General features: G+C 48.3%; 1 long non-coding RNA gene across 1 annotated transcript; it reads left to right on the top strand.

Moving 5' to 3' along the window:
* Positions 1–6,773: 6,773 nt before the first annotated feature.
* LOC118672838 lies at positions 6,774–9,373 on the top strand. The gene is made up of 3 exons (XR_004973225.1): positions 6,774–6,927; positions 7,139–7,235; positions 9,265–9,373. It is a non-coding gene; the product is annotated as an uncharacterized LOC118672838 (long non-coding RNA).
* The last annotated feature ends 1,476 nt before the right edge of the window (positions 9,374–10,849 follow it).

Below are 10,849 nucleotides of genomic sequence, written 5' to 3'. Positions count from 1 at the left end.
GGTGAGGGGTTGCAGGATGAGAGAAGAGTCACTCCCCGCCTCACTCCAACCCTCAGCCCCATGTAGACAGGAGAGAAGGATGCGAGAGGTGGGTCCAAGTGACTCCAGGGGCAGCAGCAGCCGGATCACTACAGCTGAGCCCACCATCGAAGCCTGTGCTTTGTGAAAACCCAGAAGTCTTGGTGCCTTGCTTCTTCCAGCAGCAGCTCGAGGTCTAAATGGATAAAAATAAATCTACCCATAAAAATAACCACTGCATGTGGGAAAGTGGAGTTGGGCCCCTTCCCCCCACCGTGGCAAGAGGGAGGCACTGTCTCCACCATCAAGAGTTCCTGGTTAGGCTGCTGTGCGAGGCTGGCTGCCCTAGCCGCTTAGTAGGGACTCTAAGAGCACTTCCTTGACTTCCCAGTTTCTCTGCTTCTGTAGCTCTAGGCTGGCTCTTCTTAGCTGGATGTCAGGGGCTCTCCAGGGCAGGTTGGTGTCGGCATGGACCTTGTCCCTCCCCCATCTCTCGCTGGAAGAAAATGTAGTCAGCCTCGTCTCTCCCTTAGGTGTTTAACACACATGTTCCTCTGGCCTCCCGAGAGCTCCAACTTGAGATCCCCAACCACCTTTGCCATTTCTCTCTACCTCCCTTGAATGCAAACTCTTCCCATCATGGGCACCTATAGTTTGTCTGTATAGAACAGCAAGTGTCCCCCCACCCCCAGACCCAATGCTTCTTTAAGATGGTTTCTCCTCACTGTTAATATGGGAACTGTTATTATTATTATTTTTTTTAGAGGTCCCACTCCTATCTGATCTAAACTGAGCCAATTATATCCTTTCCTGGAATTTTTAAACTTAGACCAAAGAGTGTCCCTCCAGCAGTGGACACTTGTGTGGAGTGAAGCTCTGAGAATATCAGGGGTCACACTTCCTGCCACATGGAAGAAGCCTGCCAGTAGGGAAGAGTAGAGCTTATAGGTGGAGTGAGGCAGAGGAGAGCGCTGAATGAGTCTTGGCAGCATTTGAGTCAACTCCATTGCATATCCTACGGTACCCTTGATGTTCCTGCAATGAGTTAATCACACGGCTCATTCTGCATGGTTAAATTGTGGAGTTTCTTTGGCCACTTGTATTAAGTAATATAGAAATGTAATGTAGATAGGAATATAGGAATCCTTTGAGCTGGTACCTACCATTTAGGTGCACTCATTTCAGGGAATTGTATTCATGAATGACTACCTACTATTCAAGTCAGTACACATTTCTTGAATGTCTACTGTTTCAACATCCACTGGGCCCAGATGATGTATACAGAGATAATAACACTTATAATTTAGTGGAGGAAAAAGATATATTCATAGAATAAATAATAAAAATAGAAGGTGTTATAATTATTCTTTTAAACATATTTATTGAGTGCCTACTATGTGCTGGTAGTACATATGAAAAGATGAAGTATGAAAATACACTTATAGCCGAAACCGGTTTGGCTCAGTGGATAGAGCGTCGGCCTGCGGACTGAAAGGTCCCAGGTTCGATTCCTGTCAAGGGCATGTACCTGGGTTGCGCGCACTTCCCCAGTGGGGGATGTGCAGGAAGCAGCTGATCCAATGTTTCTAACTCTCTATCTCTCTCCCTTCCTCTCTGTAAAAAAATCAATTATATATATATATATATATATATATATATATATATATATTTTTTTTTTTTTTTTTCAGCTGTGACTCCAGACAGGATCCAAAGAAAATATATTTTTTTTAAAAAAAAAGAAAGAAAGAAAATACACTTATAGAAATTCCAGGAGTGCTTCCTTCTGACAGGAACTTTAGAAGGTTCTAGTATTTGGAAAATCTTGAAGAATAATCTTGAAACTGTTTTGGGTAGGGGATTAGAGGGAGCAGTAAGGGTAATGATATGAGCCAAGGTATGGAGGTAGAAAAATAGAGTGGAGGCTGGGACTAAACTCTTGAGGGCCCTGAGTGGCTTCATCGGTCTGTGGTTATCAATCTGGCTCAATTGGAAACCTATTGGGTCAATTGGCTACCTATGTGGCAGGTGGGGAAAATCTGTGCCTGGTGCAATGTGGGGTAATTTTATATAACATAGATCTGTGTGTGTGGACAAAAAGGTGTTCTGTAATAAATCTAACTGAAAGTAACCTCACAGAGTGATCTGATCATAAATTCCTACTGGGCAGGTCATGGTGGGTAGTCATGCCTCAGGCCTGTAACTTCTTTAGTAAAAGGTATCTTTGCCTTAAGCAAGCCCTGTCCATTGTTTTTGTACACCTAGGTTTACACAGCCTTGAAATGCCCCCTTTTCAGACCCCTCAGAGGAGTAACCACCCTTAAGAAAGAACATAATCTTATAACTATCCTATAATCTGATCATAGAGAGTTCCCTGCCTTGCTTTCTTCCATATTCATAAACCTTTCTTACATTCCCTCCTTAATTTCAAATACATAAACAGGACTACAAACTGTCATTCTAGGAAACATTTCCCACCAGTCTGTTGAGATCTTGCTTCCAGGAGTGTCCTCTCTGGCTCAACTAAACTCTAATAAATGCTTATACATTTTTTCTACAAGTTTGGACATTCTTATCTCAACATATGACACAGTCCCTTTCTTACAGAAGCCTCTAGTTGTGGAAATACATAAAACAGATACACAACGAAACAAAGTATGTGATTAAGTCTAAAACTTAGGTCCAGATGGCAAGTCCAATGGAAGTCTGGTTTGAGCTTTCTTAGAGCTGGTGGGATGCCAGCTGGACTTTGGAATTCTTCCAAGTGTCTCTCATGCCTCTGCAGAACAAGTCTGGGGATGGCTGAAGGCAGTGTGGACAAGAGACATTTATCTAAGCAACATCTGCCCTCATGACCTTTAGCTGTCCTTATCATACATAACCCAAGGTTACTGATGGGGTGGAAGCTGGATCCTGGAAGAGAGAGCGTGGGAAACCAATTTAGCTGCAGACTGGCCCACAAGACTGCCAACTAAGGGACTGGGGGCTGAAGTGCTCGGCAGAGATATCAAGGCTGAAATTCCTTGCCCAGCTGATGTGGATCTGTGGTTGAGTGTCAATCCATGAACCAGGAGGTCAGAGTTTTATTCCTGGTCAGGGCACATGCCCGGGTTTGGGAGCGATCCCCAGTAGGGGGCGTGCAGGAGACAGTCCATGGATGATTCTCTCATCATTGATGTTTCTTTCTCCCCTTCTCCTTTCCTCTCTCTGAAATCAACAAAAATATATACATACTTAAAAAAAAAAAAAAGAAATTCCCAAGATGATAGGGGCTAAAGGAAGGCTGCAACTAGATAAGAACACAGATAGCCCAGGTTCACCCTTCGAGACAAGTTCATCTACAATCAAACAGCTGACTCTCAAGCCTGTGGTGACCATTGCTTTAGGAACCAGAGTGGGAGAACTCCGTTCCTGGAAGACAAGGATGACTTCAGCTGGGAGGGTCCAAGGAAGATAAGGATGGGTGGTTCTGGCAGTATTCGAGATAGCAGCTGTCTCAGCAGCAAGCCCTGCTATTCTTCCTCTGTAGGAACCTTGCTGGGCCCTCCACAGGAGAACTGGCTTCCAGCTCACGCCCTTGCTGAGTGTGGGAGGTCATCTACACTCAACAAGCAACACTCTCATTTCCCCGCTTCCTGCGATTCCTGTGGAGAGGCCCGGGTGGGACAGCCTTTCCTGCGATCATGAGAGAACGTGTGTCACAATCTGCCAGGGTGATGCAGAATTACATCCAAGGAGGCCATCTCTGCGGCTTGGAGGAGCTGGTGTCAGAGGAACGCAGCCTGTCACCACAGAGACCTTTTTGGCTCAACTTTGGTTTGTTGTACTTTCGGTGTTCCGTTGTGTTGCTGGTTTCATGCTCTGATTCTGGCAATAACTAGGTTTAGTGGGGGTGCCGAGTTCCGTCCTACTCTTTGATTTCAGGCAGATGTCCTGTTCGAGGAGGTTAGGGGGAGAAGGCCTCTGAGCTGGGCAGTGGGAGTTTGTTTTCATAGGAGAACCCTGAGTGCTGGGCCACAGGCTCCTGTAGGAAGGGTCATCTCTTTCTCTCTCTCTCTCTCTCTCTCTCTCTCTCTCTCTCTCTTTCTTTCTTCTTAAAAAATTTTTTTATTGATTTCAGAGAGGAAGGGAGAGGGAGAGAGAGATAGAAGCATCAATGTGGGGAATCATTGGTTGGCTGCCTCCTGCACACCTCACAGTGGGGACTGAGCCCGCAACCTGGGCATGTGCCCTGACCAGGAATCAAACCATGACCTCCTGGTTCATAGGTCCACGCTCAACCACTGAGCCACACCGGCCGGGCATCACCTCTTCATCTTTGCATTGCTGGTGACTTAGCACATCGATGACATCTAGGGCCGATACCATTGTCATTAACCTAATTATTAGTAACAGGAAAGAAGGGGAGGCCAAATATCATAGGCATGTCATTTAGACAGCTTCACCAGGAAGCTAGAACTTTACACCCCTCAGGGGTCCAACACAGGGAAAATAGACACTGCTCATTAAAGTTGGGGGGACTAGTGAAGGTGCTTGCTATCAATCATTCCTGGGGACAGAGATGGTTGGCCTGGAGGGGCGTGGTCACAGGAAAATTGGGATACTTCATTCCCTGAACAAAGAACTTCGGGCTCTTGTGCTCTTATTATGCGCTTGGTTCCTCTTGCTGCTCCTGGACTCTTGGGACTTGCTCGTCTGGGCTCTCTTGCATTCACCCCTGTGGCCCAGGGTCATGTGGACCCCACGGCCATGTGGACCCCACAATGGACTAATGGGCTGCGACTAGTCTGATGCTGTACTGGACCCAAATGCAACTGGAATGGAAACTCTGGACCCTGGCTTTGCTTCTCGCTGTACTGAAACCCCAGCTGCACCTCCTCGATGACTGGACTAAGAGAAACCCAGGGATATCATTCCACACAAATAAAAATCTCTCATCTTCCTGTGTGAGTCTCAGGACATTCTTTTTCTCGAGCTATTGTGGGAACTCCAACCCCAGCAGCACCCAGTGGGCAGGGGATACCCCGCTTCGTCATATCAGGGCCGCGCTGTTACATGAAGCAGCGCAGGATCTGATGTGGGAAGGCCGACCCACCCAGGAGAGGCCAGAAGCGCCTTTGGCCCGAGGTGCTTTGATGACATGTGGGATCCGTTTGATTTCCTGGGGCGCATATCTTGCTGTCCCAGGTTCATTCGGGTTCAATTGTTTTCGAAGCGACAGTTGTTTGGTTGACAGTTGAACTCATTAACTAGGTTATTTTCCCCCATTAACCTCAAGTTTGGTTTGCAATTTGTCTTTCGAACAAAGTATTTGTCTCTCATTTGTTTTAGTGAACAGCAAATTCGTGCCATTTAAAAATAGATTTTAGTTAATAGTTGTGCTCAATAGAGCTGAGGAAATGAATGTGGAAGGAAGGGAACAAGTGATGACTTTTAAATTTAATTTTCAGTCCTAATTAGCGTGTCAGCAATGCCTTAAGTGCTCATTAAGTTTCAAATAAGATCAAAGCAAAGCCAATTGGAAGGATCCTTCCTGGCTCCCATGTCAAACAGGAAGCCTTTGCAACCTGTCCCACCTCGCAGGTCCTCTGTTCCAGAGCCTTTGATTGTGCTTCTGTGTTTGCAGTTTACCAAGTGCTTTTCCACAGAGATTATTCCATTTGAACCTTGCAATAGTCCTATACGGGAGGCAGGTTAGGATGTGAGTTATTATTCCCACAGGTCTGCAGTCTCCAAAAACCAGGACAGGTGGGCATGGTCTTGCTTGCACACCCATATCCACAGCCACAGTTTTTTACAGTTGGGGAAACTGAGGCTCAGACAGGTTGACTGATTGCTTGAGGTTCATGGGAGGCATATAACAGAGGTCCTGTGAAAGCAAGCCCATGACTCTTGTCCCCTCCCTTGAGTAGACAGGCTTTCTGACTCTCCACCCCTCAGGCCAGTTCTTCAGGCTGCAGGATGGGGAGTACTGGGAGACACGTGAGTACTGGGGGAACAGGGGAGTACTTGGAGACTTGGAGAGTACTAGGGGATGTGGGAGCACTGGGAGACTTGGGGAGTATGAGGAGACTTGGGGAGTACAGGGAGTCATGGGGAACTTGGGGAGTTCTGGGGAGAACAGCCCTGGCTGGGACGGGCAGTGGGAAGGCAAGGCGGCAGTGGAACTTGCCTCTCTTCCAGGATTGAGTTCTAGCCCTTCTGGTTCTCAAGCTGACACTAGATTCCTGCCTTCTCCTTCTCACCTGGGAGGAGTGAGAAGTGGGCCCTCACAGGAACTAGAATGGAATTTACTCTGATGGGGAGGCTCAGCCCATTTCCTCCCCTATTATTTAAGCAGCAACTTAGCCCCATCATCATGACCCCTTCCAGACACCTAGTTAGTGAGCCGAAGGCCTCCTCTGGGGTTTGGGCCAATGCTCAGGTTGGACACTTACCTTTCAGTCAACCACCCAACTGATATTTATGGAGCCCCATTATATGCCAGACAATGGGCCAGCCACTTCACTTGCATGGCCTCCTTTCCCTCCGGCAGTCCCTGCGAAGTGGGGACTAATTCACTAGTACCATGGGAAATGAAGCTCAGAGAGGGTGGGCGACCAGTGCTCGCAGAGCCGGGCCAGCTCTGCTCAGGCTGACTCCTAGAAAGAAAAGACACAAGACTGGGCCGTGTCTAGACCCAGTTGCCCCAGTGGCCGGCAGGGAGGAAAGAGAGAGATTTTAAGTATCTGGCTACTCTGTGTGTCCATCTCAGGTTAACAGCTTCCGGAAGGCAGGAACGGAGATGTGCCCACCGTAAAGGCTCTTAGTCAAGGGAGAAGGAGGACGGGAGAGGAGAACCACTTCACCTGGGAAGTGGGACGGATGGGGTGAGCAAGAGGAAGCAAAAGAACAGCATACCCGAAAGTGAAGGTAGGGCCTGAAGGGCTGCCCTGCTCTGCCCCCGACCCTCTGCTGGAGGAGGAGGCACCTGTGCTCCTCCTGGGATGTCACTCTGCCTCCAAGCAGACCTGCACAGGCTCCACCGGTAGAGGCCTCTTCTTCAATCCCGCCCCGCTCCCCCCCCCCCCCAAGCAGACTCTGTTGCTCCCTCACGTTAAATATTCTTGCTTTTGTCTATCAGAATCGAGTAAATTCTTCAGAAAGTCTAACCTGAGTCATTCTTATCTCAAATTATGACGGACACTCACCGGAAGTGGAAAGAGGACAATAGCTGAGAGGTGGGCATTTTGCTGAGTCTTCCCTAGCACCCCACTCCACACTGACATGTGGGACCTGCACTTCTACCTTAAAGGCGCCTCTGTCTCCTGGAAGGAACTGAATGTGAGGGAGATGGGGAGAGGGCGCCCACTGGAGAGGTGAAGAGGGATTGCTTCAACCGGTTGCTCCAGGCTGGCCTCATGTGTATTATTCGTTTCTTCTGGGATTTGGTGGTTGAGGGTGGGGCGAGAGGGTCCTGTCACCATCCAAACAGATTCAGCATCAAAAGAAAACGATGGTTCCACACTCTTGCCTGGTGGGCCAGCACTCCCAGGCTCTGTGAGGACCAGGCCTCCATTACTGCACTTTCCATTGACCATGGAGACTGCAACAGCCCCTATGGTGCATCCTGACTGGGCCACCTGCTTCCGAGACCATAGGGCAGCGGTTCTCAACCTGTGGGTCGCAACCCCTTTGGCGGTCGAACGACCCTTTCACAGGGGTCGCCTAAGACCATCCTGCATATCAGATATTTACATGACGATTCATAACAGTAGCAACATTACAGTTCTGAAGTAGCAACGAAAATAATTTTATGGTTGGGTCACAACATGAGGAACTGTATTTAAAGGGCCAGAAGGTTGAGAACCACTGCCATAGGGCATCATTCACCACAAGAGGCCTTTGTGCCCAGCAGGCACTGGATTGTAAGCTCTGCTTGGCTATGACCCCAGTGCGGTCAACACGGTATCATCCATGCGATAATCGGCTCGACACGAACCAACCTATTGGCTTGTTGCATGATAAGGGCTGAGGAACAGCAGTCACCAAATAACTGTTGCTCAGGTCTGTTTGCTCAGCAGTACCTTAGGACTCAGCTCAAATGTCCTTCTCTGAGGAGCCCTCCCCGAGTCCCCTCTCCCAAACTCAGGTTCCGTGACCCTCAGGGCTTCCAAAGTGTCGGAGCTGATCTCTGTTAAGGCGCTTACTGTGTACTAGGACGACTGTGTGTCAATGTGTCTCCTTCCCACTAGATTCCAGGCTTCTTTTTTTAAAAAAATATATATTTTGTTGATTTTGTACAGAGAGGAAGGGAGACGGTTAGAGAGTTAGAAACATGGATGAGAGAGAAACATCGATCAGCACACCTCCTACTGGGGATGTGCCCATAACCAGGGTACATGCCCTTGACTGGAATCGAACCTGGGACCCTTCAGTGCGCAGGCTGACGCTCTATCCACTGAGCCAAACCGGTCAGGGCATAGGCTCCAGGCTTCTTAAGGGCAAAGGTATCTTGCTCATTTCTGTATTTCCAGCAGTTGGCATGGTGCCTGGCCTAACAGGTGCCCAGTAATTATTATAGCAATAATGAATCAACAGTTGAGTGAATACATGAATGAATGTGAACAGTAGTTAACGCTGGAGGGTTTGGAATTAGTCACAAGAAAGAGCATCCTAACTCACTAATAGAATTACAAAGGTGAGCAGGCCCAGAAATTTCTTGCCTGGAGGTGTTTAAGAAGGAGCAATAAGCCATCTGCCTGGTCTGGGCCAATCTTGGGTTTGGCCAGGCCTGGGGACATTGCTGTCGGTCTCTGACTCCCTTGGAAACGACAGATACTAAGCAAGGAAGTGAAGAGGAAGGTCAATGACTCTCCCTCTAAGAACTCCCTCTCTTCCCTCATCTGTTCCCGAGGCTGCTGGTGGCAGAACAAATGGTGAAGCGCTTAAAAAGCTTTGAGAGAGGAAATCCTGGGAGGAGTTAATAGTCACTGTGGATCATATACTTCTGAAATCCTAGGGATTGTGATAAAGTTTTAGTTATGCTTATTGTATTTGAGCCTATGACTTCTTCTTTTTTTTAAAATTTAATTTAATTTAATTTATTATTATTATTATTAGTTAAGGTATTACAAATGTGTCCTCATCCCCCCCATTCACCCCAACCTCCCCCCCACACACACACTCATGCTCCCATCCCCCTGTTGTCCATGTCCATTGGTTTGGCCTATGACTTCTTTTAAAAATATTTTTATTGATTCTTTTGAGAAAGAGGAAAGCAGAGGGAGAAAGAGAAACATCAGTGTGAGAGTGGAACATTGATTGGCTGCCTCCTGCTTGCCGCCCTACTGCTTGCCGCCCAGGCCGGGACTCGAACCAGCAGCCTTTCAGTGCAGGGGACAATGCCCGACCAACTGAGCTACACCGGCCAGGGTGAGTCTATGACTTCGTGAGGGGTTGGTATCATTATCTTTATTTTATAGAAGAGAAAACTAAATGCCAGAGAGGTTCAGTAACGTACCCAAGGTCACACAGCTTGTAGGCAGCACTAGTAGTAGAAAGCCTGGTTTTCTAACTCTAAAGCCCATGTTTTTTCCTCCAAAGCCTAGAGTCCATGGCTCCTGGACCTCTTTCTTCCATCACTGGCCCTTGCCCTCTACCTGTCCTCTTGTAACAGCCTATATAATAAAAGCCTAATATGCAAATCCACCAAAGGGCGGAACTACTGGTCGGCGGGGGGCGGGACTGGTGAGCAGGCGGCACCAAGACAGCCAAGGCAGCCAAGGCAGGTGCCAGTGGGCAGAGGGAGGGGCCAACGATTGGTGGGTGGCAGTGACCGGCTGCAGCAGAGGGGGGCAGGTCTGGACGCTCACCGGCCAGTGGCTAGTGCTGGTCGCCTCCCGCAGGTGGAGGCCACTGGCGGTGGCAGGAAGGGTGGGCAGCGATGGGAAGCGGGCCTAAGCTGTCAGCCAGACATCCCTGGAGGGCTCCCAGACTGTGAGAGGGCACAGGCCAGGCTGAGGGACACCCCCCACCCCAGTGCACTAATTTTCATACACTGGGCCTCTAATTTAGTCAGAAGTTTAAGTTCACAAAATAGCCTGTTAACTAAGTCTGGCATCTTGGCGGATAAACTCAACCCCAATGAGCCAACTGACAGGTCTGCAGTCTCCAACAACCAGGACAGGTGGGCATGATCTAGCTTGCATACCAGTATCCACGGCCACGGTTCTCTCTCCTGGATTCCATTCCCTCCATCCCAGGTCATGGCCTGGGATATTTCTCCACTGTCTCCTGTCACCAGGAAGCACAACTTTCTCTGTCTCCAAGAAAAGGAAACAAACAAACAAACAAAAATCTTCCTCTGCCTGGGCAGCGAAGTTTCCTCAGCTTCCATCACAGCTCTCTCAATCTGAGGTCATCATATCCTCTGAATTATGAAGACTAGAATTTTCCAAGTGGTTTCTGCCTCTTTTGGACACTCAGGAGAGATGACATTTTTGTGAGCCATTCTTCATTTTTCTTAACTCACAGTTTTCCTAAATGCTTTGGAGGTAGTTCAAGTCAAATGCAGTGACCTGTGTCCGCCTCTGTTTTAAGACTGAAGAGCCCTAGCTGGTTTGGCTCAGTGGGTAGAGCATTGGTGTGCAGACTGAAAGGTCCCGGGTTTAATTCCAGTCAAGGCACATGCCTGGGTTGTGGCCTCGATCCTCAGTAGGGGGCATGCAGGAGGCAGCTGATCAATGATTCTCTCTCATCATTGATGTTTCTATCTCTCTTTCACTTCCTCTCTGAAACCAATAAAAACAAAAAAGACTGAAGAGACCAAGGTAGAGAATACTGACTGGCTCTT

This window comes from Myotis myotis, unplaced genomic scaffold (genome assembly GCF_014108235.1).
Source record: "Myotis myotis isolate mMyoMyo1 unplaced genomic scaffold, mMyoMyo1.p scaffold_m19_p_18, whole genome shotgun sequence".
Taxonomy (NCBI): Eukaryota; Metazoa; Chordata; class Mammalia; order Chiroptera; family Vespertilionidae; genus Myotis; species Myotis myotis.
This window is presented reverse-complemented; position numbering and strand designations above follow the sequence as displayed.